Consider the following 13,882-nt stretch of genomic DNA (forward strand, 5'->3'; position numbering starts at 1 on the left):
TACATAAAACAGATAGAAGCATTTTAAATCATCACTCCAACTTTATGATCCAGAAACCACTGATATTTGAGTACATTTTCTTTTTCTGTACATATTCTGACAGGCACGACTGCTTTTAAGTTCTGCCACTTCCTAGTTAGCTAGTGTTGGGCAAACTACTTAGTTTCTTTAAGCTCTGTCACTGCATCTGAAAACTGGTATCAACTTCATAGTTATTGTGATGACTCATAAAATAAACCATATGAAGCAATTAGCACTGTGCCTGGTACATAATAAGCATTCAATCATGACAGCTATTGTAATTATTCTCTTTGTTATGTATTATTTTAAATGAAAAAATGACAACTGGAAAGGAAATGAAGGTCACTAGTAAGCTACTCTGTCTTGAGCTTGGAGCCAGTGCAGTACAGAAAGATTTCTCATGTAACAACATCAGAGAATTTCTCATGTAACAACATCAGAGACAATTTATTGAATGTTTCATTATGTGTTTCTAGACACTAAGATATCATTAATATAACTGATTCAATCCTTGTACCAGTCCTGAGACAAGTGGTATCACTATCTTCATTTTACAAATGAGCAAAATGAATCAAAGACAGGTTAAGTAATATGCAAAATCTCATAGCTAAGTGACAAAGCTAGGGTTTGAATGCAATCCATCTAGTTCGAGTCCATTCTTGTAAACTGCTGGGTGGCAAGCCCTGCACTTGTCCAGCCTTAAGACTAAAGAAAAAGCCCAGAGTAAGCAACAGAGACATCAATGGTTTAAGGGATAGAGGGATCTTATCCATCTTATCCAAGGTTGTACACCCTACTGTGCACAGACGGTGGGAGGGACATGACAGCAGTCTTCACTACTCAGGGAGAAAGAGGCTACCATTAACAGGGGGAATTGATATCAGGTTGGCTCAATTACCAGAGAGACCAGCACCTGAGGCATGGGGCAAGCACACAGGCTGTTAATTAGGCCCTATAATTAAGAGAAGTAGATAGTCATGTGAGAGAAGCAGGGCCTGGTTAAGCAGAAAGCAAGAAAACAGCCATCTTGAGCGGCCTGACTACACACTCCATCTCTACACACATGCATAACTCTTATAGTCCGTGTCCACCCATCTTTCCGGATACCCCTGGAGTCAGGTATGTAGAGGTACATGGAAACCATAAACCACACATACAGAATCGACAAACTGTAGCTGTAGCTAAAGAGTATTGAGAGGCCAAGAGATGGACAATTTGGGGGTCACATGCTTATCAAGTTAATTTTTCATGGAAGTCGAGGAGAGGATGACACAGTCATCTCGCTTTAGCAACTCAGCAATCATACTTGTTTTGCAGTGAAGCCACCTGTTCATGAACAGATTCCCTCCGCTCAGACTAAGGATGAAATGCAAGATGTTTAACAGGCACAATACAGGGGAGATCACGACCACTAAGCAAAATACAAGCAGTAACAGCCTTCTGAGACAACGTCAGCCCTGCCTGTGGTTTTCATCCTGGCCTGTAGGACCACCTCGCCTGTCCACCCACAGTGCTGACAGCTGGTGCTGAATACTGGAGAAGTGATGTGACAGACCCCATGGTAATGTAAGGGTGCCTTTCTCCGGTAGAGAGCCTGAAGTAGTAACATTACTAGGTGAGGCCTGGCAGGAGACAGGAGAGATCTGTAGGCAGCAAACTGAAACCACCAAGGCCTTACTTGCCAGTCCCAGGGCCATTTTACAATGTGTTCCTCTGGGGCTAGATCTTGTGGCAAGGGCAAAAGCAAGTTAGTGTCCTTTCAATAACCAGCAGTCATCCTTTGGTGGTCAGTAGTCGAACTCGGATTGCATGGACCAGCTGCTTCTGGGTTAACAGGGCATCAGAACTGGGATGGGACCACACATGGGGAGACTGGGTTTCCCATCTCAATCATTGTTTAAGTAGCCTGGCAGAAGTGGGGTTGTAAGGAAGGTAGAAATGCCAGTGTAGGTCATTTTTATTGGCCCATTCCTGACTTCATGGTCAAGATAAATGGATCCCTTGGTTCTTATCAGTTTACAGTGAGGGGGAGGAGCGGGTCTATCATGCATAGCTATTCTAGATCCCAAATAATGTTTTTTGGGTTGCTAGATAGCTAGGATAAGCCTCCTGTAATGTCTTCTATCTGTTATATGGTAGGCTACATTTAGCTGTTGTTTCATCGCACTGCATCGTCGCTCTGCCCTTTTGCATAGCTGGGACCTGAAGCCCAAGAATGCTCCAATTATTTTGCTATTGTCACAGGCTCCTAACAAACCCTTCCAAGTAACCAGCCATTCCAATTTACAAGCCCGTCCCTGAGTTAATATCCCTAAAGCCTGTGTCTGTAATTGCTTACGGGTGGTGCGTTAGGGGTATGCTCAACATAGTTGGTAAAGAATCCACCAGTAATGCAGAGCACCAGAGTTTGATCCCTGGGTCAGAAGATCCCCTGGAGCAGGAAATGGCAACTCCAGTACTCTAGCCTGGCAAATCCCATGGACAGAGGAGCCTGGCAGGCTACAGTCCATGGGGTCACAAGAGTCAGACATGACTTAGTGACTAAACCACCACTGCCACCCAACTAGCAAACAGCCAGGAATATGATAACCCAGGTCCTGCATTTTGTCTGTATTCATCAGTCATTCTTGTGCACAAGCATGGGGCTGCTACTTTTCAACTGGCAAGAGACTCTGAGGTTAACAGGACTTCGTCGACATAATGGAATAAAAAGACACCTTTCATGGTAAACAGTGGCCACAGGGCTCCACATGCTGGGGGTAGGGGGCTACCTTGCAACTTTCATTCCCTGTCCTTACTTCCCAATATCTTGACATTTTACGGGAGTTTCTCGGCCACCTGGCTGGCTCACCAATTGCTGGGCTGCAAGTGTTGCTCAATTCAGTTCAGTCGCTCACTTGTGTCTGACTCTTTGCGACCCCATGGACTGCAGCACGCCAGGCTTCCCTGTCCAACTCCCAGAGTTTACTCAAACTCATGTCCATTGAGTCAGTGATACCATCCAACTATCTCATCCTCTGTCGTCCCCTTCTCCTCCCACCCTCAATCTTTCCCAGCATCAGGGTTTTTTCAAATAAGTCAGTTCTTCGCATCAGGTGGCCAAAGTATTGGAGTTTCAGCTTCAACATCAGTCCTTCCAATGAATATTCAGGACTGATTTCCTTTAGGATGGACTGGTTGGATCTCCTTGCAGTCCAAGGGACTCTCAAGAGTCTTCTCCAACACCATAGTTCAAAAGCGTCAATTCTTCGGCGCTCAGCTTTCTTTATACTCCAACTCTCACATCCATATATGACTACTGGAAAAACCATAGCTTTGACTAAGATGGACCTTTGTTGTACTTGCCCAGTTTTAAGACTAAAGAAACAGTCTGTAGTTATGACAGAGACACCAGTGGCTTAAGGGACAGGAGATCTTACTTGTCTGAAGTGAAGTCCCGGAGCAGCATCCCACTGTGTGCTGTGTGAGGCAGCCAGCTAACGCCAGCAACCTTTGCTACCTGGGGGTGGGGGTGGGGTGCAGGAAACCTCTGTTTATAGGAGAATTGATGTCAGGTTGGCTCAGTTACCAGGGAGACCAGCAGCTGAGGCAAGGGGCAAGCACGCAGGCAGTTAATTAGGTTCCATGATTAAGAGGATTGGATATTCATGTGAGAGAAGCAGAGCCTGGTTGAGCAGGGGGCGTACAGAGAATAAGAGAACAGCCATCTTGAATGGCCTGACCATACACAAACGGATATAGAAGAGTTTAATATTGAGCAGATATTTTTGTTAATGTTGCAGTTTAAGTCAAATGTTCTAAAAAGACTTTAAATTTTTTACAATTTAATTGCAATTAATTAGAAAAGGACCAGATAGATAACTGCCAGGAAAAGAATTAGACAGATGCCCTATTCTTTAAGAAAGAATGTTTTGCAATGTTCCCAAGTGACTTATTACGCACATCCAGAGAAAAGTTACAGGGCCTCAGAGTTGATCCGTCTCTTCTGAACTTTGTAGGTAGCTAGAAATGGTTAGGCAGCAAGCAGTGTTCTTGGAAAAATAGATTTGTATTACCCTTGGAAACAGACTGTGTTGCAAGAAAGTTTTTGGCATGAAAGGAAGCTGAGTATACACAGTTGTCTCTCAGATGGTGTGGGTTTGGAAACATAAGTGGACAAGCCAAACCCTTTAAGTCTTCCTTTTCCTTTGAATTGAATTCCAGAATGTGCTTTTTATGTTAGTATGTAGCATTTGTGTTTATCCTTATTTATTCCTGCATAATATTTCATTGAGTGGGTGTAACAACAGCTATTGAATGAAAACAAGAACCTCAGTCATTCCAAACTAAGTTAAAAGTTCCATTCTTTTCAAGTTCATCCACTTATCCCTTTTGGATAGTGAGGAAAACATCCCAAAGCATGTGTGTGGTCAAATGATAAAGCAAAATTGCTGTCAACTTTTGGTGAAAACTGATATGTTCAGATACTGCTGATGAAAGTATAAATTGGTATATTCCTTTTAGAAAACAATTTGGCAACATTTACAAAGTGCACTATAAATGTTCATAATATTTGGCACAGTTCCTCCTATTCCCGGGAATTTATCCTAAGGCAATAATTAAAAAGGAAAAAAAAACATAAATGGAGAGAGAATTCAAATATAGTGTCAATTATAAATAAAACCTAAGGAGCATACTGATTGTTCAACAATAGACAAATAGATTAGTAAACAACATGGAATATTTCATTCCTTCAAATAATGATAAATATAAACTGCATAATAACATAGAAAAACAAGATATTAAAAATCAGGGCACTAAATGATCTGTTTACTTTGATTATACCATGTAATGTGAATAAACTAGAAGGTTAACATTGACTAGTGGAAGCAATAGTGTTAAAATAGGAATAAGGATTAGGTGATTTTTTTTCCTCTTAAATTTCTTAAAATGTTGCTTGAGATATGCAAGAGAATTAACAAATAAGATAAATAAATGATGGAGAGTTTTCTTTGTCATTAGAAGAATAGATAGAGCTTTCTCTTCCCACCCCCGGTGACAGAAACCAACCAAGCAAACACACCAAAACTGGAAAGAAAAAAACAAACAACATTTAAAAAACTCCTTGCCATTCGCCTCCAAGGAAAGCTATTATGTTTAGAGCTTACACTTCTGAAATAGCCACTCTGGTGAGAAAAGTTACTGAGAACAATCTTCTGGAGCAGGGTCTTCAATTTGTAGTGAACTTTGAGATGCCTTACTCTTGCACTTCCCTGGTGGCCCAGTGGTTAAGAATCTGCCTGCCAGTGCAGGGGACATGGATTCAGTCTCTGGTCTAGGAAGATCCCACAGGCCTTGGGGCAACTAACCCCATGCTCCACAACTACCGAGACCATGCTATAGAGTCTGTGTTCCACAAGAGAAGCCACCTCAATGAGAAGCCCGAGCTCTGCAACTAGGGAGTAGCCCCCACTCGGGGCACCTAAAGAAAGCTGGTGAACAGCGACTAAGACCCAGCAGAGTCGAAAATAAATAAATAAATGGATACATAAATAAATAAATAAAAAGAGATCATATTCTTCTTGCCTCCCTCTTTCCCTCCCTCCCTTTCTTCCTTTCCTTCCTTCAACTACAGCAGATGCTTATATTGCTCCTTTCTTCTTTCCTCTCACAAATTTCCTTTAACATGGCTTTAAGGCTCCCTTTTCAATACTTTTTAGTAAATTTTTTTTTCTTTACCTTCCATCTTGATATAATTATTTTATCCTTTATTTCTATATGTTATTTACAGTTAATTCACTAATGCACTTTTATTCTCACCCTATTTTGTGTGTGTGTGTGTGTTTAAAGATATCCTGGCTGACTAGCTATAATTTCATTTTCAGTAGTGGACATAAATAAAGGTTAATTCAACTCTAGCTCTTAAACAGTACTTCTAGGTTAAGTGGTTATGGCTAAGTTTATGGTTATGGTTAACTTTCTCAGAAGAACTAAACAACAATAGCTTTGTGTCATTAAGAACATCTTCTAATTATTCCTGTCTTCTATTCAAATTCTGTTACAAACAGAGTAAATGCTTTCAATTTCTTTATATTAGGTTGGTGCAAAAGTAGTTGCTGTTTTGCATTGCTGAACTTGGCTGTTTGACATGGGAATACATTCTTAAATAACTGTGGTTATGTTATACATCATTTTAATGCACATTTCTCACTTTGTGTTTTTCTTCTAATGACATTACTTGCTGTATATTTTATATTTATCTTAGACAATAGAACTGATGTTAGACAAAAAACAGATTTGAGTGATTTTTTTTTTTATTCGAGTTCAAAATGGGTTGTAAAGCAGCAGAGACAACTCGCAACATCAACAACACATTTGGCCCAGGAACTGCTAATGAACGTATGTACCGTGCAGTGGTGGGTCAAGAAGTTTTGCCAAGGAGATGAGAGCCTTGAAGATGAGGAGTGCAGTGACCAGCCATTGGAAGCTGACAGTGACCAACTGAGAGGATCATCTCAGCCAATCCTCTTACAACTACATGAGAAGTTGCCCGAGAACTCGATGTCGACCATTCTTCAGTCGTTTGGCATTTGAAACAAATTGGAAAGGTGAAAAAGCTCAATAAATGGGTGCCTCATGAGCTGCCCGAAAATAAAAAAAAATCGTTGTTTTGAAGTGTTGTCTTCTCTTATTTTACGCAACAACAATGAACCATTTCTTGATTGGATTGTTATATACGAGGAAGAGTGGATTTTACAAGACAATCTGAGATGATCAGCTCAGTTGCTGGATCGAGAAGACGCTCCAAAGCACGTCCCAAAGCCAAAGTGCACCAAAAAAAGGTCATGGTCACTGTGTGGTCTGCTGCCAGTCTGATTCACTATAGCTTTCTGATCCCGGCAAAACCACTGCATCTGAGAGGTATGCTCAGCAAATCGTTGAGATGCACCAGAAACTGCAATGCCTGTAGCCAGCACTGGTCAACAGAATGGGCCTAATTCTTCTCTGCAACTACACCTGACCACACAACCCACAACCAACGCTTCAAAAGTTGAATGAATTGGGCTATGAAGTTTTGCCTCATCTGCCATATTCACCTGATCTCTTGTCAACCAACTAACACTTCTTCAAGCATCTCAACACTTTTTGCAGGGAAAATGCCTCCACAACCAGCAGGAGGCAGAAAATACTTTCCAAGAGTTCTTCAAATCCTGAAGCACAGATTGTTATGCTACAAGAATAAACAAACTTACTTCTCGTTGGCAAAAATGTGTTGATTGTAATGGTTCCTATTTTGATTATTAAAGATGTGCTTGAGTCTAGTTATAATGATTTAAAATTCATGGTCTGAAACCACAATTACTTTTGTATCAACCTAATATTTACACAGTAAAAATAAATGCTTTGTGGGAAAATTAAGTTTACTTTCCCACTTGTTTTCAAAATAGCTTTTGTCACTTAGTGTATACAGTTTGTCATACAGTTGAATAGTATTTCTGGTCTTCATTGGTGTTGCAGTAAACTAGCCAGGTATCTGTTGCTTAGTCTGTTTGCAATATTGTATTTTCATTCTGTGTTGCTAATGATTTATTTTCTGAGTTATTCATAGTGAAACATTTTCAGTCTAAGTGGATCAACTGCCCTAAAATACTCTTCAACTTACTAAATATAAGTAAAAGTTAGACTTTTCATTTTGTTATGAAGTCTTGACTATAAGCAAAGACTCTAATTTGACTATTTTCTTTGACTTAGTTCTTTTAGCATTTGAAAATATCAGACAGTATTACAAAAACTTATGCTTCTCTAAATGAGAATGTAATACTGTTACATTTTCTGTTTCATTGCTTTTATAGATGACATATAAGTCATATTTCTCTGTTTTCATAAGAGTACCTCTGAAGCTTAATTTAATCATCATAGGTGAACACTTAAGGAATGTCATCATGAAATAATATTCAAATACCTCACCTTCATTAAGCAAGCGTCCGCCTACAATGCGGGAGGACACAGGTTCAATCCCTGGGTCGCGAAGATCCCCTGGAGAAGGAAGTGGCAACCCACTCCAGTACTCTTGCCTGGAAAATCCCATGGACAGAGAAGCCTGGTAGGCTACAATCCAGGGGGTCACAAAGAGACGGACACAACTGAGCGACTTCACTTTCTTTCTTTCATTAAACATACTCACCAAGAACCTATTATGCATTAGCTCAGTGTTGTGCCTAATGGAGAAGGAAATGGCAACCCACTCCAGTGTTCTTGCCTGGAGAATCCCAGGGACAGAGGAGCTTGGTTGGCTGCTGTCTATGGGGTTGCACAGAGTCTGAAGCGACGCAGCAGCAGCAGCAGCAGCAGCAGCAGCAGTGTGGTGCCTTGGAATACAACAGGAAGGAAAACACTCTTGGCACCCTGTGCTTTTCTCTTGCAAAATAGGAAACTGATAACTTCATAAAGCTCCCTTTAGGTGTAAACTGTCTAATTCATCTGATTGTTTTTATTTCAAGGATCATAAAACATTACCCATTTTAGTAAATGCAAAGCTTTAAAAAAAGAGTAGGATATTTTAAGTGATACCTGGTTCAATATCTAGAGTTTACCATGGTAGGCTATAACTGGTGAATGTTAGAGTTATCTTTGAATACGACTAAAGATGTGTGTATTTCTATTTTCAAACATTGGATAATACATGCGTATTGTACAAAGGAATTTAAATGGTAAGTTGCCCTATGCACTCAGAAAATTGAACAAAAGCAATGAAACATGATAAATACAGCATAACAAACAAAAGTTAAAGGATTTTACAGTCTAAACCTACTCCCTTCAGTGCATACATTAAATATTTCTACTACCATGATATTGAGATGAGAGGATGGCCTTATGTTGCATATCGACTCTTTGGAAAATCCAATATTAAAAATTCTAAGCACATGAGAGAAGTATGTATATTAGTTCCATGTTACACAAGGAGTTATTTTTTGGTTTTCTTTAAAAGGGATCATTTATGATCCCTCTATGAGTATAATTTATAACATTATTTCATCTACAAAATTTTTGTTTCTGCACAGTTTATCAGTAATGAATCTATTGTGTAAAGCATGGTTCACTTGTAATCTTCTTATACTGTACTAAGCTAGGCTGAGTAGCCTCAAGGTCATTCAGGCCGGGTTTTCGCTTCTGTGTAAAGACAGCCTCAAGCTATTTAAGGAATATCTGGCTGCTGGAGAGCTTGGAGCCAAATTTGCAGTTCAGTAGCAAGTGTATGCTTTTTAGATATTAACCTCACTCCTGGCTCCATTTAACTTTTCCATCCTTATTTTTTCTTGTTTAAAAACACTTATTTAAAAGTTCAAAAAAATTTTTACATGTGAAATAAACTCTCAATCATCTACCCTAAATTGTTCTGGGTGCTTATCTAGATATAAATAAAGACAGGCTAAATAATTTGTATGATTATTAGGAAACTCAAACACCAGAATTATGAAATAGCCTACTGCTTTAATTATGTTTATACTAGAATATCCAAAATGAATGGCCATAAAAAAGAATCACTTTTTAGCAGATAATAAGTCATGTATCGGGGCTTCCCAGGTGGCTCAGTGGCAAAGAATCTACCTGCCAAAGTAAAAGATGCAAGAGACAGGGGTTCAATCCCAGATCTGGGAAGATCCCCTGGAGTAGGAAATGGCAACCCACTCCAGCATTCTTGCCTGGAAAACTCCATGGACAGAGGGGCCTGGCACAGTCCATGGGGTCTCAAAGAGTCCAACACAACCAAGTGACTGAACACACACAAGTCATGTATTAGTAAACATGAAGAATTCTCATGGGTAAATGACTTATTTAAATACATAGTTTTACTTGAAGTAATCCTAATAGCACTTATTTGTAAGTTCTAAACAGTATAAGAACCTGCATAAATGGACTATGACATTTTGAAAACTGCTTCAATCTTTAAAACGGTACATTAAAGTTGATTTACTGAAAATCTCATGAAAATACCTATGACATCTACATTAATACATGGTGAAAGGATAGTAATCAGTGAAATGTCTGTGATTTCCACATGAATCAGCAGTGGTACATTGCTAACGTAACACTCAATTACATCATGTTTAATTTATGGGAAAATGTTTGGATATGCTTAAAATGTCTGTGGTAAATCATTTTGGGATCTTAATTGAACATTTTTCTGTGATAAATTACTCTGTAAACACTGAAATAATATTCTTACATAACTACCAATTTATTTTGAAAGACTCCAACAACCACAAATCATTATGTTATTTTCTTTGTATGATCCAAAGCATGTACCCTGCAGGACTTAATTTTCCTTTCTGGTAGCAAATAATCTTAACATTTATGAAATTTTTATTTCCATTCCACAGCCTAGTTATCAGTTCTTAAAACTCAAAATATCTATGTTAGTTTAATGTACTAAATATCATGGCATACTATGGTTTCTTCAATAATGAAAAATGCTTAGAATTAAAATTTGACACTTTTCCCCAATAATAAGCTACTTAATTTAATATACTAATGTAGTAATGGTCTATTTCCATACTCTATTACTTTATTATTAAGAATATTTAAGAAAAGGGTCCATTTTTATGGTGGAGACTAGTTGAAATGTCATTATTACAGAAAAGATTATTATTATTAATGCATTGTTAACACAGAAAAGATTTTATGTAAAGTTGAGAAATAAGTATTTTTAATCATAAAGTACTATGATACTAAAAATAATAATTTCCCATGTCACTACCATTCACCACCTGATGAAATGTTTAAGTCAAATAAATATTTAAATCAAATAAATTCTATTTTGAAAATTTATATGTCTGTCTACTTGAAATACAATAATTCTCCCTAAAATTATAATTAATTTAGATACTATAATTTAAAATCGATGCAAATTTATATTATTCCAATAGCTATAAATTTAAACTGGACTGTGATTTTTCTATCAGTTTCCAGAAAAATGAGTTAACAACAAATTTGGAAACTATACCAGCCCAAGTTCTTGGCTGCAAACAGTAACACAGACAAAGCAACGTGATATAGCAAAAGTAACCACGGCTTCTTCTTCGGCTGAGGCCTTAATTGGATTCTGTGACTCCCTTTGTCCATTATACTTTCCTTTGCCTTCAGTTTGAATCTCGGTGGGTCATGACTTTTTACCCAATATGGTAAGGGAGCTGAGCCCCTAGTAACCTTGTTTAAGTCAGCTTGCAGTATACTGACATTTTCTTCCACCCACCACTGTGACAGTAAGTCTATTTTCCCTTAAGGAGAACAGACAAACATAGCAACACAGCAACAGTCATCATCTTCTCTCTGTAGTGTTTTTGGTGTTTTTTTTTTTAGTATTTATTTACTTGGCTGTGTCAGGTCTTAGTTGTAGCACATGGGATCTTTCATTGTGGTGCATGGGCTTCTCTAGTTAAAGCACAGGCTCTCTAGTTGCGGTACTCGAGCCTAGCTGCCCCATGGCATGTGGGATCTTAGTTTCCTGACCAGGGATGGAACACGTGTCCCCTGCACTGGAAGGTGAGTTTCCAACCACTGGACCACCAGGGAAGTCCTTCTCTATAGGTTTCTGTTTTTACCCCCAATGGCTCAGCAGTAAAGAATCTGCCTGCAATGCAGGAGATACAGGACACATGGGTTTAATCCCTGGGTCGGGAAGATTCCCTGGAGAAGAAAATGGCAACTCACTCCAGTATTCTTGCCTGGGAAATCCCATGGGCAGAGGAGCCTGGAAGGCTACAGCCTATGGGGTCGCAAAGAGTTGGACATGACTGAGCATACACACACAAACACACATAGGGCATGAAGAACCCAATCTGATTAGGTGCGCCTTACTTTTCAATTCAGTGGAATTCCAATCTTCACGTAACTATTCCATCAGAATCTAAAATCAAAAGGATAGAAAGCAAACAACTGGCATGAGAGTCAGTAGATATAATCCCGAGAACCTCCATCCCAATTTCAAACCCTAGGGTTTCCGACTTGAATATTCTAAGTGGAAAAGGGACTTCATGTGGTAATCATTTATTCAGTGTATAACATGTCCTGCAGGACAACACGTCAAACCCCCACACTGTTGACTCTCAGGTGAAATTTACCTAAGTGACTAGGAATGGGGTGTGCAAAAGGAACAGTGAATCCCTTGAAAATTAACTCGCTGACTTCCTGTTTCTTTAAAAAATGACTTCTTTTAAACTGGAACTATTTAGTGTGGGGTACCATGTCTTTGCCTAAGGCAACCAGTTAATCTACAGGTGGCATGACAGGGAAAAATGATAAGGGAAAGCAAACATAAATTCAGAATATCTGCTGCAATTTGGAAAAATTGCTGCTCTCTGCTCCCATACCATAAAGATGACTGGTATTCTGTGTAAACAGTGAAAGTTGCTCAGTCGTGTCCAACTCTGTGACCCCATGGAATTCTCCAGGTCAGAACACTGGAGTGGGTAGCCATTCTCTTCTCCAGGGGATCTTCCCAACCCAGGGATCAAACCCAGGTCTCCTGCATTGCAGGTGGATTCTTTACCAGCTGAGCCACCAGGGAAGTCCAAGAATACTGGGGTGGGTAGCCTATCCCTTCTCCAGGGGATCTTCCCAACCCAGGAATCAAACTAGGATCTCCTACATTGCAGGCAGATTCTTTACCAGCTGAGCTGTTTGACATTAAATTTTTCTTTGGTCTCCCTAGGTATAATGCATTTTAGAAGCCCATGATCAGTTACTGACACTAGAAACAGGAGTGTTCCCTGTAGCTGGATGGCCACTGATGAGAACTCCATGTTGTTGAAACCAGGGATAATCTTCATTCCCTCTATGATAAATGTTTGATTCATGAACCCACTGGCATTGCCAAGAAAGGAGATTAACCTATATTTATGGAGTGGATCACATATCTACACTAGACGCTTTGTGGTGAACATATAACCTCGCAAGAAAAGTACTCACATTATGAGAGCACAGATTTGTTCAACATACCTTTTCCCCAAACTCCTCCATCCTCCAATCCTACTCTTCCCAACTGCCTGGCCATCTGGCTAGTTTCATTAGCCACTGGATTGGTATAGGTTCTTGTTCTAATTATCTTTGCTGTTTAAAAAACTAACCTAAAATTTAGTGGCTTAGGGCTTCCCTGGTGGCTCAGACAGTAAGAATCTGCCTGCAATGCAGGTGACCAGGGTTTGATCCTTGAGTCGGGAAGATCCCTGGAGGAGGAAATGGCAACCCACTCCAGTATTCCTGCCTGGAGAATTCCATGGATGGAGGAACCTTGTGGGTTACAGTCCATGGGTCACAAGGAATTGGACACCACTGAGTGACTAACACTTTCACTTTATTTTTTAGTGGCTTGAAGCAATCACTCTATTATGATCATGAATTCTGTAGGTAAGGAATTCAGGTGGAAACCTGGGGAAGGTTTTCCCCTGTCCTGTGATGTCTACTGCCTCAGTTAGGATATCCTAAGCTTGGGGATGACTCATTAACTATGGGCTGGAGCCATCTGAAGTCTCCTTCGCACATATCTGGTACCTTGATTGGAATGACTCAAGGACGAAGACTGATGACTGAAGTAATTACATAAGGCCTCTCTTGGCAACCACAGACCATGACGGTCAGAGAGTGGTAGGATTTCATTCCCAGGAACAACAAGAAATAAGTTAATTAGCTGTTTCAGTTCTTCATACTAGAATCAGGCAGATCTACATTCTATCTCTAAAATGACTAGAATTTTATATTCCATCACCCTCAACAAAGCCAGATAAAAGCTCTGGATCCTGCCCAATTTCACTGAGGTTCTGTGCTGCAACTCACTTACTCGTAACAGTTCCTGTTTAAACTGGGGTCTTGCTTGCATAGCAGA

The 13,882-nt window shown here is 39.6% G+C and overlaps 1 long non-coding RNA gene across 1 annotated transcript in view; it reads right to left on the reverse strand.

Moving 5' to 3' along the window:
- Positions 1–5,709: 5,709 nt before the first annotated feature.
- The window catches only part of LOC145542444 (uncharacterized), a 45,802-nt gene continuing 37,629 nt past the window's right edge, over positions 5,710–13,882 (reverse strand). Inside the window, exons 5-6 of the long non-coding RNA XR_014079855.1 lie at positions 11,860–11,908; positions 5,710–8,369 (exon numbers count right to left, since the gene is read on the reverse strand). This is a non-coding gene — a long non-coding RNA (uncharacterized LOC145542444). The remainder of the gene's footprint in view (positions 8,370–11,859; positions 11,909–13,882) is intronic.

This window comes from Giraffa tippelskirchi, chromosome 3 (genome assembly GCF_054371585.1).
Source record: "Giraffa tippelskirchi isolate mGirTip1 chromosome 3, T2T-mGirTip1v1.2.pri, whole genome shotgun sequence".
NCBI lineage: Eukaryota > Metazoa > Chordata > Mammalia > Artiodactyla > Giraffidae > Giraffa > Giraffa tippelskirchi.